The sequence below is a fragment of the Megalobrama amblycephala genome, linkage group LG15 (genome assembly GCF_018812025.1).
Source record: "Megalobrama amblycephala isolate DHTTF-2021 linkage group LG15, ASM1881202v1, whole genome shotgun sequence".
Taxonomy (NCBI): Eukaryota; Metazoa; Chordata; class Actinopteri; order Cypriniformes; family Xenocyprididae; genus Megalobrama; species Megalobrama amblycephala.
Window position 1 is genome coordinate 26,960,646 of NC_063058.1, and position 16,497 is coordinate 26,977,142.

The 16,497-nt window shown below is 36.1% G+C and overlaps 1 protein-coding gene across 3 annotated transcripts in view; it reads left to right on the forward strand.

Moving 5' to 3' along the window:
• The first annotated feature begins 599 nt into the window (after window positions 1–599).
• Window positions 600–16,497, forward strand: part of shisal1b (shisa like 1b) — a 40,444-nt gene continuing 24,546 nt past the window's right edge. Inside the window, exon 1 of one of the 3 annotated variants that reach the window (XM_048158996.1) lies at window positions 600–889. The gene's annotated coding sequence lies outside the window, so the exon portion shown is untranslated. Of the gene's footprint in view, window positions 890–15,523; window positions 15,584–16,497 lie in introns of those variants that run through there. The other 2 variants (XM_048158998.1, XM_048158997.1) reach the window with 2 other exon arrangements.

A 16,497-nucleotide genomic window follows, 5' to 3' on the forward strand; every position in this document is an offset into this window, starting at 1 on the left:
TCAGTCAGGTAGGATGGGTGAAAAAACCCTCTGTGATCATGCTGATAACAGGATTAATGTCCACTCTTGATAAAAAAAAATGATTTTTGTGACCTCATGCATGCACGTATTATTGCACATCATGTGAAGAAAATTTTGTATAGGCCTATGTTAAATTACACTACCCGTTCAAAAATTGAACACATTGCCATTATAATGTTTTTAAAAGCAGTCTCAAGTCTCTAACCAAATAATGGTTTATGTTTTGTGGTTTTCTACATCTGTGTGTTCGCGTGTGTGTGTGCGCATATGCAGTGACACCATAAAAAAACGTGGACACACGAGTAACACTTAAAGGATTAGTTCAGAATTAACATTTTAAAAAAGACATGAACATCTTGGATGACATGGGGGTGAGTAAATTATCAGGAAATTTTAATTCTGAAGTGAACTAATCCTTTAAGTGTTACACATGTGTCCACATTTTTTTATGGTGCCACTGCATATGCGCACACACACACACGCAAACACACTGATGTAGAAAACCACAAAACATAATTCTCCCCACACAACCTCTCTCTCTCTTTCTCTCATTGAGAGCTTTACATTCCCCTCCCTCCTTTCTCACATTGTACTCTCTCTCTCTCCCTTTCTCTCTCCATTTGGAGCTCCTGGATTCACTGGTGAGGTCTTCAGCTTTGGCTCTTCTCTGATATTTGACAGACATATCCAGGAACCCAGCTGTATCAGGATGAACTCCACATTAACGGCCACCCTGTGTGCTGAAAAAGAGTTTGAGGAGCAACAAAAGACAAACTGACACAGAAAGAGAGAGAGAGAGAGAAAGAGCATAAGAGAGAGGACAGAAGGGATTTCTTTCTGAGGGATTCCCCCACCCAGGGAAACGGAGGTGAGTGCCGACTGCTGTTTCTGATAAAGAAGGAAAGCAACTAGTATTTCCCTCGTGTGGGGGATGGATCGCTCCATTTAATGCTGTTGAGAATGAAGAGAGATGTCAGACTTCATTTGGGTTTGATGTGAGGTGGATGGTTTCCATAAACTTAGAAGTGAGGGAGCGTGCGTTCGCTCTCGCTCACCAGGTGTCGTCTTTCTTTTCACTTTTGATTATGACTTTGTGATCGATGTGAGAACAGAAGAACATAAGTGCGTTTATGCAGAAAAGCTGAGATTTTGGTCTGTTTTCTTCCTTACTAAAAAGTAATAAGATATTGTCATGATATTTTGGATGGTTATAAGACATTTTGGACACTTTACTTTGTTAATACCATGTTTTTGGATACAATATCATGGAGATACCTTTCTTAGAAAAAATAATGTAGCCTACCATGGTAAATTGATGGCATTAGATGTTATAGTACTTTATGTACTATGATATTTACATAGTAATTAATATTACCATGGCACTTTTATGTAAGTGCATGTTTTTAGATATGGTACCATGGCTATACCATGGTTTTCGGGGCATATTATCCATGTTTTTGATACAATAATATGGGTAAAAGTACTACGCTGGTACAGTGAGGATGTCAGATGGAAATACAATGCATCTTTGAAATTTAATATGATGCTAAAATTCATGTACCATGATATTTGCATGATATTTCAAGGTACCTCCAAGAATATCATGGTAGTAACATAGTAATTTTGGTAAAAAATTAACAATGTTTTGGACATTACCATGGTATATGAATATAATAATCATTTAACACCATAAAAAACACTTTTAAAATATAAAAATGTGCAAAAACCCTGTCTTTTTTGCCAGTAACACCACTTTTTTGGTTTGTCAGAGAACCATATGTACAGGAATATGGTAATCTTATAAAGGTTCATGGTATTACCATCTGATACCATCAATGCACAATGGTACTACCACAATAAAACGTTGTTCTTCCCTCAAATCACTCGAGTTGTTTTGAAGCTTGAAGGTGTTTCAGAATAACACTCAACTGGCAGCAGAGTGAAGCTGGTAACTTAGAAACAGGCATGTCTGAGCGCTCACACACACACGGGGGATGGGGGCGGTGGGTGTCTTCCATGGAAATAAAAGAAGAATCCATGTGTTCCACCACGGCGGTGTGTGAGAAGTGGTAATGATGGTCTTTATACTGAGAAGTGTGTGTGTGTCTGTATGTGTGTTTGCTTGCATGTGCAAATGCGCATGAAAAAACAAAAGAACATGATGTATTAGCAGAATAAATTGTGTTGCTGAGTGAAACAGTGCAATCAGTCCATGAAGGCTTGTGTTCATTACTACTCAAAGCCAGAGGTTTGCTCATTCCTGAACAACCTCATTCGGACAGAAACGGTTTGATGAATTATTAATCATATATTAGAGCGTTTACATCAATAAAAGATGAAAACAGGCCAAAAACAAAGATCATAGTACTCCGATGATACCACCCGCCCAATAAATGATCCATAAACCTGCCAAGAATTAATGCACATCCTCTGTTTGTGTGTGTGTGTGTGTGTCTGTAAGAGAGCGAGAGAGTGAGAGAGAGAATGTCAATCTGGAATAAAAGTTGTTTTCTCAGACAAATTTTGTGATGTAATTAGTGCTGAAGTTTTCATCAACTTCTCAGCATGAGTCTTGTGTGCTGATGGACAGCGATTTATTACCATTTAATTAAGAACAAAACAACACAGTGGGCGTCCCACAGCTCACACACACACACACAGAGGGAGAAGCACTGATAGATTCAGAGCACACATGCCTCATAAATACACAGGTAACAGTTGCCATTGTTATCAGTGGAACAAATAGTTCAAATTCTGCGATTAATCGCGAATAATCGCATCCAAAATAAAAGTTTGTTTACACATAATATGTGTTAAATGTTAAATATATACATATATGTGTGTGTATTTATATATACATAATAAATATACACAGTACACACATATATATTATATAAACACAAACTTTTATTTTGGATGCGATTAATCACGATTAATTGTTTGACAGCACTAATTCCATGCTTTAAGCTACTATTAAGCATAACGCATCACAAAAGACAACAATATACTGAAATTGTACGATATTCTAACTGAATTCAAATGGAATAATATTTTGCAGTAGAAACTAGACAATTCTGTCATTTAAAAAGTAAATAAATAAACATATTTAAAGAGACACAATGGATAGACTAATAAATTATTTACATGCAGAAAGATGAAGTTTTTATGTATACAAATGGAGCATCATTCTTTTTTTCAGCTAAGCTCAGTTGCTGTCCATTTAACAAATGCTTTTATCATCTGAAGTGACTTACAGGACACTAAGTGCAGGGATGGTCCCAATGGAGATGTTAAGTGCTCTGAAGTGAGAGAAACTGTCAATTAACTCACCTCTATCTGAGGCCAAACACTATTCAAGTCTCTTTAATGGTGCTTTGCACCACTTTAGGTCCAGCAAATAACCTCCTTCAAACCAAGAAGCATTTTTCACTGTATAGGACTCTATAGAACAGCTATAGGCCTTATGTAGCCCCACCTCTTTTCAGTGATGCGCTTGTTGTGTTCTGTCTTTCTGTTTGTATTTCAACAGCATGAAGGTAAGATCTTACGCATTTATGAATGAAACGCTCGTTTTAAAATCTTCCCTAAGTAATAAAGTAAAAAAAGATATATTGATATATTGTCATACTGAATTGATGACATCATCAAGGACCTGATAGAATGTTCTGTTCCATTTAGAACCCACAGCTTTGGCTCTAATAGCCAACGATAATAAATAAACACACACATACAGAAGCCTGTTAGTCAGTCTCTCATAGACCGAGTCTGGGGGTGTCAACACTTCAGCCAATCAAAACAGTCGCACAAAATAATCATTCGGAATCATTGAACGATCTCATTTCCAGTCTAAACAGACCTTCTGGAGTCAAATATTTTTCAGAGAGAGAGAAAAAAATTCCTTTGCTATTGCTGATTAGTTGAAATGAGAGGATTTTCCAGACTGGCATCTGTCTCGACCTACAGCGCCAGCACCTAATTTATGGAATCATTAATGATGCACAAAAAGCCCTGAAGTACTTCATCCTGAATATGCATTAGAAAGCCTTTAGAAGCCATTCATATCATCATGATTTGACCTGTCATGTATTTCTTCTCAGTGAGGGAATACAGGCCTCTTAAACAATCAGCATCCATTATGTAGCAGTCCACGGCTAATGCTGAGATGGTTTTCAGATCAGATATCCTGGCTCCTGCTGTATGTCACATTATCTTGATTACCGGCAACCGAAACACATTCTCAGCTGCACAATCCAGCCAGGAAATTGATTTGCATCAACATTTCAGCGCCATCATCTCATTGTTTCCTGTAACTACTAAAAGCGAGAAGCTTAGTTTTAATGGTTGTTTGTCTTGACCACTTATCAGTCGGCTTCCTACTAAAAGCATTGTTGATGCATTGTGGGAAATGTTTCTCTAATAGTCAACCTTCCATTTGCAAGACCCTTAATTACTGCGTTGCAACTAATTGTTTCCTCTCTGATGGGCGGTGACGGACAACACAAAGACCTCGGAGCAGTTTATCATCAGAACGTCGGCCAGAAACATATTATTATCCTCCAGCAGACCTGAGTTCAGAGAGAGATCACAGATTCAGTGTATACGTGTCAAGACCCATGTCATTAAAAGGAATATTCTGGGTCAGGCCATTTTACAGGGTCTTTAAAGGCAGAAATATGTGAAGCTTGTGTTCTTGTTAAAAGACTTCATGGATTCTTTGGTAAAAGCTACAGATATGACAAACAAACAATGGCTGGTTCAGTGGAGGTGCAGTAGACTGGATTTTCACAAGGAAAACAGCTGGGAAGAAAAGCCATCTTTCACTGAAGATATCTATGGCCAAAATATCACAGACTTGGGGAGAGACCTATTGACTGCCTAGCAACTACCCAGAACACCCTAGAAACCACCTAGTAATGGCTAAGCAACCACTAGAACATTCTACAAACCATCTAGTAGCAGCCTGGCAACCACCTAGTAACACCTTGGCAACAAACAAAAAACCCAAAATATCATACAAACCAACCAACAAGAACACCCTAGAAACCACCTAGTAACGGCTTAGCAACCACTAGAACATTCAACAAACCACCTAGTAGCAGCCTGGCAACCACCTAGTAACACCTTGGCAACAATCAGAACACCCAAAACATGATACAAACCAACTAGAACGCCCTAGAAACTACCTAGTAACACCTTGGCAACAACCAGAACACCCTAGAAAACACCTAGTAGTGGCTTAGCAACCACCAGAACATTCTACAAACCACTAATTATCATCCTAGCAACCACCTAGACACCCTAGAAACTACCTAGTAACACCTTGGCAACAACCAGAACACCCAAGTCAACATAGAAACCAACCAGAACACCCTAGAAAACACCTAGTAGTGGCTTAGCAACCACCAGAACATTCTATAAACCACCAAGTATCATCCTAGCAACCACCTAGACACCCTAGAAACTACCTAGTAACACCTTGGCAACAACCAGAACGCCCAAAAACATCATACAAACTTACCAGAACATCCTAGAAACCATCTAGTAATGGCCTGACAACCACCTGGAGACCACAGAAACCACTTAGTAATGGCTAGGCAACTACCAGAGTTATTTTGAAGTCAAATGTGGAACAACATGAGGATGAATAAAATGATGACAGAATCTGAACTTTTGGGGTAAAGTATCCTTTTAATAAGGTTTAAAAGAGAGTACTTGCTAAACAATTAGTGCAACTGTACCCTTGTTGGAATAATTAAAGTCATATAAATGGATGAGACAACAGTTTCTATGGAAATAACGAATATCAACAAACACACATGTGGTGCATTTGTTCAGAATGCCCTACATTAGATTAAAGATGCACAAATTCAATTTAAGAGTCACATGCCATCTAATCTGTGTTCATTATACATACAAGTTTAATTATTTGACTCCCACATTCTGTTTCTAACCCCTCCATCACAAAGACTCTCCAGAGCATCTCTGCTCAGTGATGGGTTCATATCCCAGAGTCATTACTGAATTAGAGAGGAGAAATGAGGGTTATCCACACTATCACAAGCCTTGTTAACACAGTGTGAATAATCAGTTTTTAATGCATAACCATTAATAGCTGTGAATCGCGTGTACATATAAACACCAATAGCGCCGTGCTCTGTTGTAGTACCCAATTCAAGGTTGTATACTCTATTTTAAAGCACTTCACCATTATTTGATCATCCTTTGATGAATTACTGAAATAATGTATACAAACGTGATCACTAGAAATAATGTATACAAACGTCTTTTAAATAAAATTGTTTACTGCCCACTTTCTGTGGGCATTAACATTAATTGTGCTATGCAAAAGAGTTTAATAAAAAAGACTCAATCTCTAACAACACTAATTTACATAAAAAAATGCATGTTTGTGCTGAAAAGAATGACAAATTACATTATTTTACATGCTGTGCAGCGCTATTCCAGTGCATTTTGCACCCTGGCATAGATGCAAACTCCTCACCTTTCAGTGAGAACTCACCTTTTTGAGATCAAAATAGGTCACCTATGGGATTAGCACACATCCAAATGGTATTGCCGTCTAATCAGCCAATATTGTCTTAAATATCCTGTATAGCACCAAATGTTGATTTTGGCAAAATGTTGCAACAATATGTTATTTTTTTTTTATGAAAAAATACAGTTTTGGACATATAGAGTAATAAAAAATATCCCTGCTGCTAAAATGGATTGTAAATAAATAAACCACAAAAAGCACCACTAATAAGTAAATAAGCTAAATAAATAAACACATAAATAAATAAATGAGCAAAATATATAGATACATATAAGTAAATAAGCAAAGTAAATAAGAAAAATAAATATGTACATAAATAAACAAAATAAAAATATGTAAACAAGCAAAATAAATAAACAGCAACAAGCAAATAAACAAGCAGATAAATAAGCAAAATAAACAAACACATACAGTACAGTCCAAAAGTTTGGAACCACTAAGATTTTTAATGTTTTTAAAAGAAGTTTCGTCTGCTCACCAAGGCTACATTTATTTAATTAAAAATACAGTAAAAAACAGTAATATTGTGAAATATTATTACAATTTAAAATAACTGTTTTCTATTTGAATATATTTCACAAAGTAATTTATTCCTGTGATGGCAAAGCTGAATTTTCAGCATCATTACTCCAGTCTTCAGTGTCACATGATCCTTCAGAAATCATTCTAATATGCTGATCTGCTGCTCAAGAAACATTTAATGTGTACAATTGTACAAAATATTTGTGTACAATTTTTTTTTTTTCAGGATTATTTGATGAATAGAAAGTTCAAAAGAACAGTGTTTATCTGAAATCTAATCTTTTGTAACATTATAAATATCTTTACTTTTGATTGATTTAATGCATCCTTGCTGAATAAAAGTATTCATTTCTTTAATTTCTTTTCAAAAAAATAAAAACAAAAATTCTTACTGACCCCAAACTTTTGAACGGTAGTGTATAATGCTACAGAAGCTTTGTATTTCAGATAAATGCTGTTCTTTTGAACTTTCTATTCATCAAGGAATCCTGAAAAAAAAAGTACACAACTGTTTTCAACATTGAAAATAATCATAAATGTTTATTGAGCAGCAAATCAGCATATTAGAATGATTTCTGAAGGATCATGTGACACTGAAGACTGGAGTAACGATGCTGAAAATTCAGCTTTGCATCACAGGAATAAATTACTTTGTCAAATATATTTAAATAGTACACAGTTATTTTAAATTGTAACAATATTTCACAATATTACTGTCTTTTACTGAATTTGTAATTAAATAAATGTAGCCTTGGTGAGTAGACGAAACTTCTTTTAAAAACATTAAACATCTTAGTGGTTCCAAAATTTTGGACTGTACTGTATATAAACAAATGAGCAAAATAAATAAGAACACAAATAAGTAAATAATAAAAATAAATATTCATGTAAATAAGCAAATAAGCAAAAAAAAAAAAAAAGTAAATAAATAAGCAAACAAGCAAAATAAATAAACAGCAAAAAAGCAATAAGCAGGTAAATAGATAAAAAAGCCAAATAAATAAGCACAAATAAATAAGCACACAAATAAGTAAATAAGAAAATTAAATATGCACATAAATAAGCAAATAAGCAAAATAAGTAAATAAGCAAACAAGTAAAATAAATAAACAGCAAAAAGCAAATAAACAATCAGATAAATAAGCAAAGTAAGCACATAAGTAAATAAGCAAATAAATAAATAAATAGTTTTGCACTGAAAAAAGTAGTGCAAATGTTGAATTCACTACTACAAACTGTGGGGAATTTAACATAAAACTATTTTCTAAGCATGCAAGAAAAATTCAATTTAATATGCAGATTTTAATAGATTTCAAAATGTACTCATTGAAAAATAAAGTACACATTGGCTTTTGATTTATTGCCAAGATAATTTTTTGTAAAAGTTATTTTTTTCCCCTAAAATAAGTTTTTAATTCACTGCACACCAGCGTTTTATTTTTATAACATTAAAGTGAAACTGTCAAGTTGAATATCAGTCCTACAGGGCCTGTCCAGCTGTGTGTCACTGGGTCACAGCTATTTAGAGCCACAGTCAGGAAATACTGCAACTAAACAAACCAAACATACAGAAGCGGACAAAACCGCAGCCGGGGGCAAAGCTACACATGCAGTTTCAGATAAGGAGAGAGAGTGAGTCCATCATATCTGTGATCCCTTGAGCCTCTGCTGTCTCATTCTGTTTTCGTGTGTGTGATGATTACTGTTAGATAGACGCTGAGCTCGTCTGAATCCCCTGTTGAGACTAAAGCAGAACTACTGTCACAGGGGCGCTGTTAAACTTGAACTGCTTATAGTTTTAGAGCAAAGACAATGTGTTCCAGATTTAGAGCCAAAGGGTTTTTTTACGAGTTCCGACAAAGCATCTAGTTTCTAGAATATTCCTTACAATTGAAGCCTAGCAGGCAAGCAGAGCACACGGTGAAAAAAATGTTTAAAATATGCAGCCATCAGACTGTTTTGCAAGTATAAACTGTGAAACATTGCAAAGTACACTGTAAACTCTAACGCTCAAAATAATTAATTGATTTGAGTAGGACAAACTTAAATTTAACAAATTAGTTCCGTCAAATGAACTTTTTAGCACTTTCTTTCCAAGTTCTTTTTTAGCCCTTTCTTTTCAAGTTCACAGAACTGATATATTTGAAGTCAACTGAACTGTTTCATTGTTTTGAATTTATGAACTTTTTTAATTTATACAAACTTAAGTTTAACTGAAATTGGGCTGGGATTTCCATTTCCCAGCATGCTTTGCCCATGACACTCGAAAGGGAGAGTAAATGCTAAAATTAAGTGTTATATAATATTTTTTTGTGGGAGATTTAATAGTGATTAATGTTTTGTTACGTGAATTTAGAAGAGTTTCTGTTAATGTTGGTTTTTGGAGAGTTGCCATCATGGTAACAAGTGATGCATGTGGTTTGAGAGCAAGTAGGCCAATATTAAATGCTTTATATTGCTGTACTCATTTGCATTCAGTTGCCTCAAAATTTTTGAGTTTTGCCAACTTATTCGGATTTACAGTGTAGCCTACACCAATGTTGCCAAGTCCACGGTTTTCCTGCGGAATTGGGCTACTTTAACACTGTTTCACAGTGTGAGACACATTCTCACTGGCAAAAAGAGAATTTTAAAATTTTCGTTCAAAATTTCATATTCGAAAGGTTCCTTATTCCAGATTTTCTCTCTATAAATTGGTCAAGGTCTGGGTAAACACAGAATCCTCTTACAGGAACAGATAATAGCTTGCGTTTTCACCCACAGTGGGCTCTGTCTGAACATGATACAGGAATAAATTACTTTGTCAAATATATTTAAATAGTACACAGTTATTTTAAATTGTAACAATATTTCACAATATTACTGTCTTTTACTGAATGTAATTAAATAAATGTAGCGGTGAAGACGAAACTTTTAAAAACATTAAACATCTTAGGGTTCCAAAATTCCTGCGGAATTGGGCCTTTAACCGTTTCTGAGGGTTGTTTTTCATATTCGTGGGTCAAAATGACCTCAAATAACATGATATTTATCCCCTGGAATGCGAATTTTACCAGGGGAACCCCGGCAAAAAATGCAGATTTTACCCCTGAAACCCAAGACCACCGATTTTACTGCGGGATCCCCCTGAAACTGGCTAGTTTTGAGAAGCAATTGGGCAGGATTTGTTGTGAAAACAAATTAATACTATAATACTATTATCCAGCAAGAATTCACTGGTTAAAAGACATTTATAATTTTACAAAAGATTTATATTACGAATAAATGCTGTTGAACTTTCCGATCAAAGCATCCAGAAAAAAGCTATCCACAAAAAAATATTAAGCATCACAACTGTTTTCAACATTGATAATTATAAGAAATGTTTCTTGAGGAAGGAAGGATCATGTGACACTGAAGACTGGAGTAATGATGCAGAAAATTCAGATTTGATCACAGGAATAAATTACATTTTAACATGTATTTAAATAGAAAAGAGTTATTTTAAATTGTAAAAAAATTTCAGTTTTTACTGTATTTTTGACAAAATAAATGCAGCCTTGGTGAGCAGAAGAGACTTCTTTCAAAAACAAACCCCAAACTCTTGAACTGTAGTATAGATCAGGCAAACTAGTTGTCCTTGAAAGTGACTTTAGCATCCATTAAATGAATAAACGTAAAAAAAAAAAAAATAGATCCAATTAGTGGATGGACAAATTTTCCTCCTGCTGTCGCAAGTCATGTCTATGACTAGTGGACACAGATGCACTGAATAATGATAGAAATTGTTGACTCCTTATGCAAAGTTATATCCAATCATTTATTCAAATAAAAATGCAAACTATACCGTATACTAAGATACCAAGAAAGGGGCGTGATATAGCACTACTGTACACGTAGCACAGTAGTGTTGTCAAAAGTACCGAATTGTATCTGTGTAAGCGCTCGGTCAAGAGTGTCATTGATGTCTATTTACAACTTGTTTTTGAACCATTGATCATTGTAGCCAATCACAGACATATCTGTTGAATGCATGAACACAATGGCCAATCAGAGGTGTTTATGAATCTGATCAACAGCGCTTACAATTTCAGTACCGACTTGGTACCGAATGCTGGTTGAAATAAAATGCTGCGTGGAGTTTACCAATCAAATAACCAATCAAATGCTGCACAAACTCAACCATTCAGCATTTTCAGTGCCCAAGTCCAACCCACTGAAAGTTCCTGAACTTTGAAAAAGTACTACCTTGTGAGCAGGGACTTTCTGAGGGGAATATTTTTACCCGGAACTTCATTTAGACCCTGGTTCCTGCAGTCGAAACACACCAAGTGCCACCCTAAAGACCCTAGTTCCTGGGGAAAGTTCCTGCAGTGGAAACGCAGCTTTTGCTCCCTTGAACACATGGGATGGAAACTGCTTTATTCATGCGATATTCCAATTTTGGGCACAAGTTAAATTCCCAACTTTTGGATGGACAATATACAGCTCACATAAACACATTTTAACAGAAGAAGCGACATTTCTGCTTTTAAATCCAGGCTCCCACTGGAAATGTATTACTGTAAACACCCTTCCTGTTTGTTTTACAAACTAAAGGATGAATCATATTATGTAACAGACTGCATGCCTTAAATTTTCTCCATTAGCATAGATGAAAAAAACAGAATATACAGTAGTTTTTGAGGCTAGACACATTCTCACTGGCAAAAAGAGAATTTTAAAATTTTCGGCTTCAAAATGCATGACTAACAGCATTGCAAAAGAAAGGTTCCTTATTCCAGATTTTCTCTCTATAAATTGCAGGAGTTCTCAAGGTCTGGGTAGGGAACACAGAATCCTCTTACAGGAGCAGATAATAGCTTGCGTTTTCACCCACAGTGGGCTCTGTCTGACTGGCTCTGGAGGAAGTGCTATATGACGCCGCTCCTGTATTATGTTGTGCAATAATTCGCTCTCTTGGATCCCTGTCATGTAATAAATTCCTCCTATTAAGTGCAGGTGAAATCTCCCCATACAACTGCTTCTGTCACCGTTGCAAAATGACGCAGAAGATATTCTAGGTTTAATTCTAGAGATGGAGAGGCGTTCGAAATACAAAGGGTGAAGAGGGGAGCTCAAAGCAAAAAGAAATTGCGCACTTTGTTTTAATGAAGTTGGATACCAAACTTTGAGATCAACCTGTGGATGACATCAGTTGCTATTGGAAACCTCTCGCTCGCTCACATGGGGAATAAATGTTGCAAAACAAGTCGTGTGGCTTCCAATATTAGTATGGGCTGTGGATGATCCAGATATACACACAACAATACTGTTTCATAAGTCTTCAAATAAATAAATATGGAAATGAGCAAAAACAAACATGCAGATAAAAAAAGCAAATATGCATATAAATAAGTGACTAAAAGTGTAACTTATTTAATATATATATATATATATATATATATCGTTTTTTTTTTTTTTGTGAACTATCCCTTTAACTTCTGCAATTGATTTAGACCGCCCCTTCTCTCCTAAACCCCACCTTCCACAGACACCTCGATGACACCTGACCCTGTCACTCAAAATGATTGACAGAGAAAGAGCGCATCACAGTATGACTGGCTAAAAAAACATCCCACAGTCAGATTTCCGGCTATTTACAGAGCCTCGGGCAGTCACACAGCAGGGGAATCTCAGGACGCCTCTTTACAGTTGTTTTATGAATGTTATTCCATTTAAAAAAAACAACTTTAAGACATGCCAAGCACCAACTGCAAGTGAAAAATAGCTCTAGTGAGTAAATACAATTTACTGACCAGCTGGCTAGTCATGCACAGCCACACTTTTGACTAAAGGCAAGACTTATTCTTGCCAAGAACCGCAACATGGATAGGAAGTGATCACCTGACTGATATACAACTGTTAAATACTGACCATTTCACAGACAGAAAAAGCAGGATATACAGTTCTGCTCATGAATATCTATCTGTCTTGTTACCAAGTGTCTCAAAACTGTCTTTGAAATGCAAAAAAAAAAAACCCTGTACACCTGTTGAAGACTGTCATCCGGGATAGGAGCTTTTCACAAGCGCTTTCTAGTTTTCTGTGCAACATAAGATCAGACGAGACTGTGGGCGGTTCGTGGGCATGCGATCCGAGGCTGAGACTAGCTGGCTGCTAACGTTTTTAGGAATTGAACCATAATATATGGTTCAAATTGCAACAGAGGAACAATAGTCTAAGCCTTGCTGTTTTTTATCTGACAAGAGTGAGTCAAATCAAACTGATGCACACGGTCTACTAAAGCTTAGTGTCTGTCAACTGTGTCTAATGCATCTTTATGAGCTTTTGCCTTTATAGGACAGAATAGTGGAGAAAGAAAAAAATTAAATTGTGATAAATTGGCATTTCAGTGAGGGACTGGTTAGTATATGCAATAACCTGCTGTGTTTTTTGCTGGAAGCATGCAAGAAAACAACACATATAATAAAAAAAATTAAGGATGTGACATATCTGATGAGTGCGTGAACATAATAGCCAATCAGAGGTGTTTATGAATCCACTCAATAGTGCTCAGATTTTTAAAATTTCAGTATCGACTTGGTATCAAAGTCGGTACTTTTGACAAGACTAATAAAAACTATATAAATATTACTGCTGATGCCAGATACATCAATTAGCTTCTGTCTGTTTTGAGGGGGAAAATATTAAAATCTATTTTGAAGTGTGTTTGGTTTGGTCAGACACATCATGTTAGCAAGTTTGTGCTTTCAGCTGACAGCTAACGACTTCAGCGTTGTTTCTGGCCATGTTTCTAAATCACTGTGAAAAGATATGTGAAGAAGAGAGAGATACAGGAATTGGAAGAGTTAAAGAAAAAGTGTTCATATTTTACCCTCCAATTAAAGGGGATGATTGCTCTGGGGTCTCCTCTGATTGACACACGCCCCTATAAACTGTGATTTGCTTCTAGGCAGTGCTGGAAATTGAGAAAGCCAGCAAATTTGACAACTGTATGCTAATGCGGACACTTTATGGTAATTCAGACACCGGATGCTAATCATGAAGCTCCGCACAGACGTGACATTTGGTCCAGCTCACAGATAGAGGGCAACTATACAAAACAGGACAGTGACATGAATGTCAGTGACTCTGATTAAGTCCCACCACATCGAGCGGTATATCATTCAGGTTTATTTATTGCCAAATTAGAAGAGCAAAACATGATGTCCCTGCATGAAGCACCAGAACTGCCATGTTGTGCTGGAAAGACTAGCATAAACCAGCCTACTGCAAGTTGGTTTGATGGTCTTGACTGGTTTAAATTGTTTTTTAGCTGGTCTTCTTGCCTAAAAGCCAAAAAAGGGAAACTAGCTGGACCAATAAAACAAATTAAGCTGTTTTACATTGGTCCAAATGTGATGTGTTGAGCACCTGATAAGGCTATGCTAGTCAAATAAACATAAACTTGCTGGAAATTCATGCTGGGTTTTTCAGCACGATGTCTGCATGGAGTGGGTGGGTGTTTCACTTACTTCTGCAGGTTTATTTCAGTGTTCAGTACAGCATGATGTTGTGGTTAGTCAACAGCTTATGATAGCACAAGCTGAAAACACATTTAGGTGTGATGAGCGCCGTTCAGTCATTAACCTAAAGCCAATCAGCAAACCGCTTTAATGCTTGGTTAGAAGGTTAAGAAAGTAAAATGTCACACCATAGCAATTATTATATATTTAGAAGCCGTGCTGAATCACACAAAATTATCTTCAGAGAGCACAAAGAAGCTGTAATACTGGAGGAAGAGGGCGGAACAGACCGGTTTTAGAACCGGAAAACGGGAAAAATGGAAATCAGGGGGAATCTCTAATTTGTTCACAGAGAAAAAAAAAAAAAAAACATATTCAAGATCAACATGATGCAAGACAATACTTACAAATGACCATGCTAAACAGAGTTTGCACACAAAAAAACATACATAGCCTATAAAAACAAATACAGATTAAAATGAATTATACATTTAAAGGGTTAGTTCACCCAAAAATTAAAATTCTGTCATTTATTACTTACCCTCATGCCGTTCCACACCCGTAAGACTCATAAGACACACCGTAAGTTCATCTTCAGAACACAAATTAAGATATTTTCGTCGAAATCCGATGGCTCCATGAGGCCTCCATAGGGAGCAATGACACTTCATCTCTCAAGATCCATAAAGGTACTAAAAACATATTTAAATCGGTTCATGTGAGTACAGTGGTTCAATAATATTATAAAGCGACGAGAATATTTTTGGTGCGCCAAAAAAACAACAAAATAACGACTTATTTAGTGATGGCCGATTTCAAAACACTGCTTCAGGAAGATTCGGAGCACAAATGAATCCGTGTACCGAATCTGCTGTTCGGAGCGCCAAAGTCACGTGATTTCAGCCGTTGGCAGTTTGACACGCGTTCTGAATCATGATTCGATACACTGATTCATTTGTGCTGAAAGAAGGTCTTACGGGTGTGGAACGCCACGAGGGTGAGTAATAAATGACAGAATTTTCATTTTTTGGTGAACTAACCCTTTAAGCTAGGTATTGTTTCCTAGCTTAGTCTAAGTAAATCAAATGATTTATTAAATAAAGAATAAAACAAATTATTAACAGACAGACAGATATATAAATAAATAAATAAATAAATAGAACGACAGACAGACGACAGATAGATAGATAGATAGATGATAGATAGATAGATAGATAGATAGATAGATAGATAGATAGATAGATAGATAGATAGATAGATAGATAGACGACAGATTCAAAAAGCTTCATAGCAACGTCCTAGCAACCATCCACAACCCTCTAGCCAAGCCGAGGAAATAATCTTATCCAGAGTATAATGTATGGATAACATGATCTTCTACACCTAGGACTTTAATTTCAATTTGCTGGACATTATCAGTAAAGGAGAAAAAGAAAAATGCTGTTTTTCAGAAGCAATCACTGCAGAGAAAGAGGAACAATAGCGAGTTATGAATTCGGTAGAAAAGGAGAAATGTCACATTCTGACACTCAACACCAAATTAAAATACTAAAAATATTACATGATGTTCTTGGCTTGTTCTCGCTCCGTTCATAATCAACAGAAAGCCTCTCGGCACAAATGTTCTCATGAAGACAGCTGACACATTCAGAGGCGCAGTCTAATATTTCATGTTAACATTTCAACTCTGGCACAGAGATAAAGACTGCTAAATCAAGTGTATTATTAGCTGCTGTACTTTATTACTTCCTTTATTAATGATTTAAGAGCTGATTAGCATGATCCTTTTAAATGTTATAATTATTTCTGGGGCTTAGGCAAATATCCTTTCTGTTGACTAAGATAAAAGTTAAAAGATGTGAAAGTTTCTCGGATACAATTTCCTGACATTTCTGTGTAATATCCTTTTTC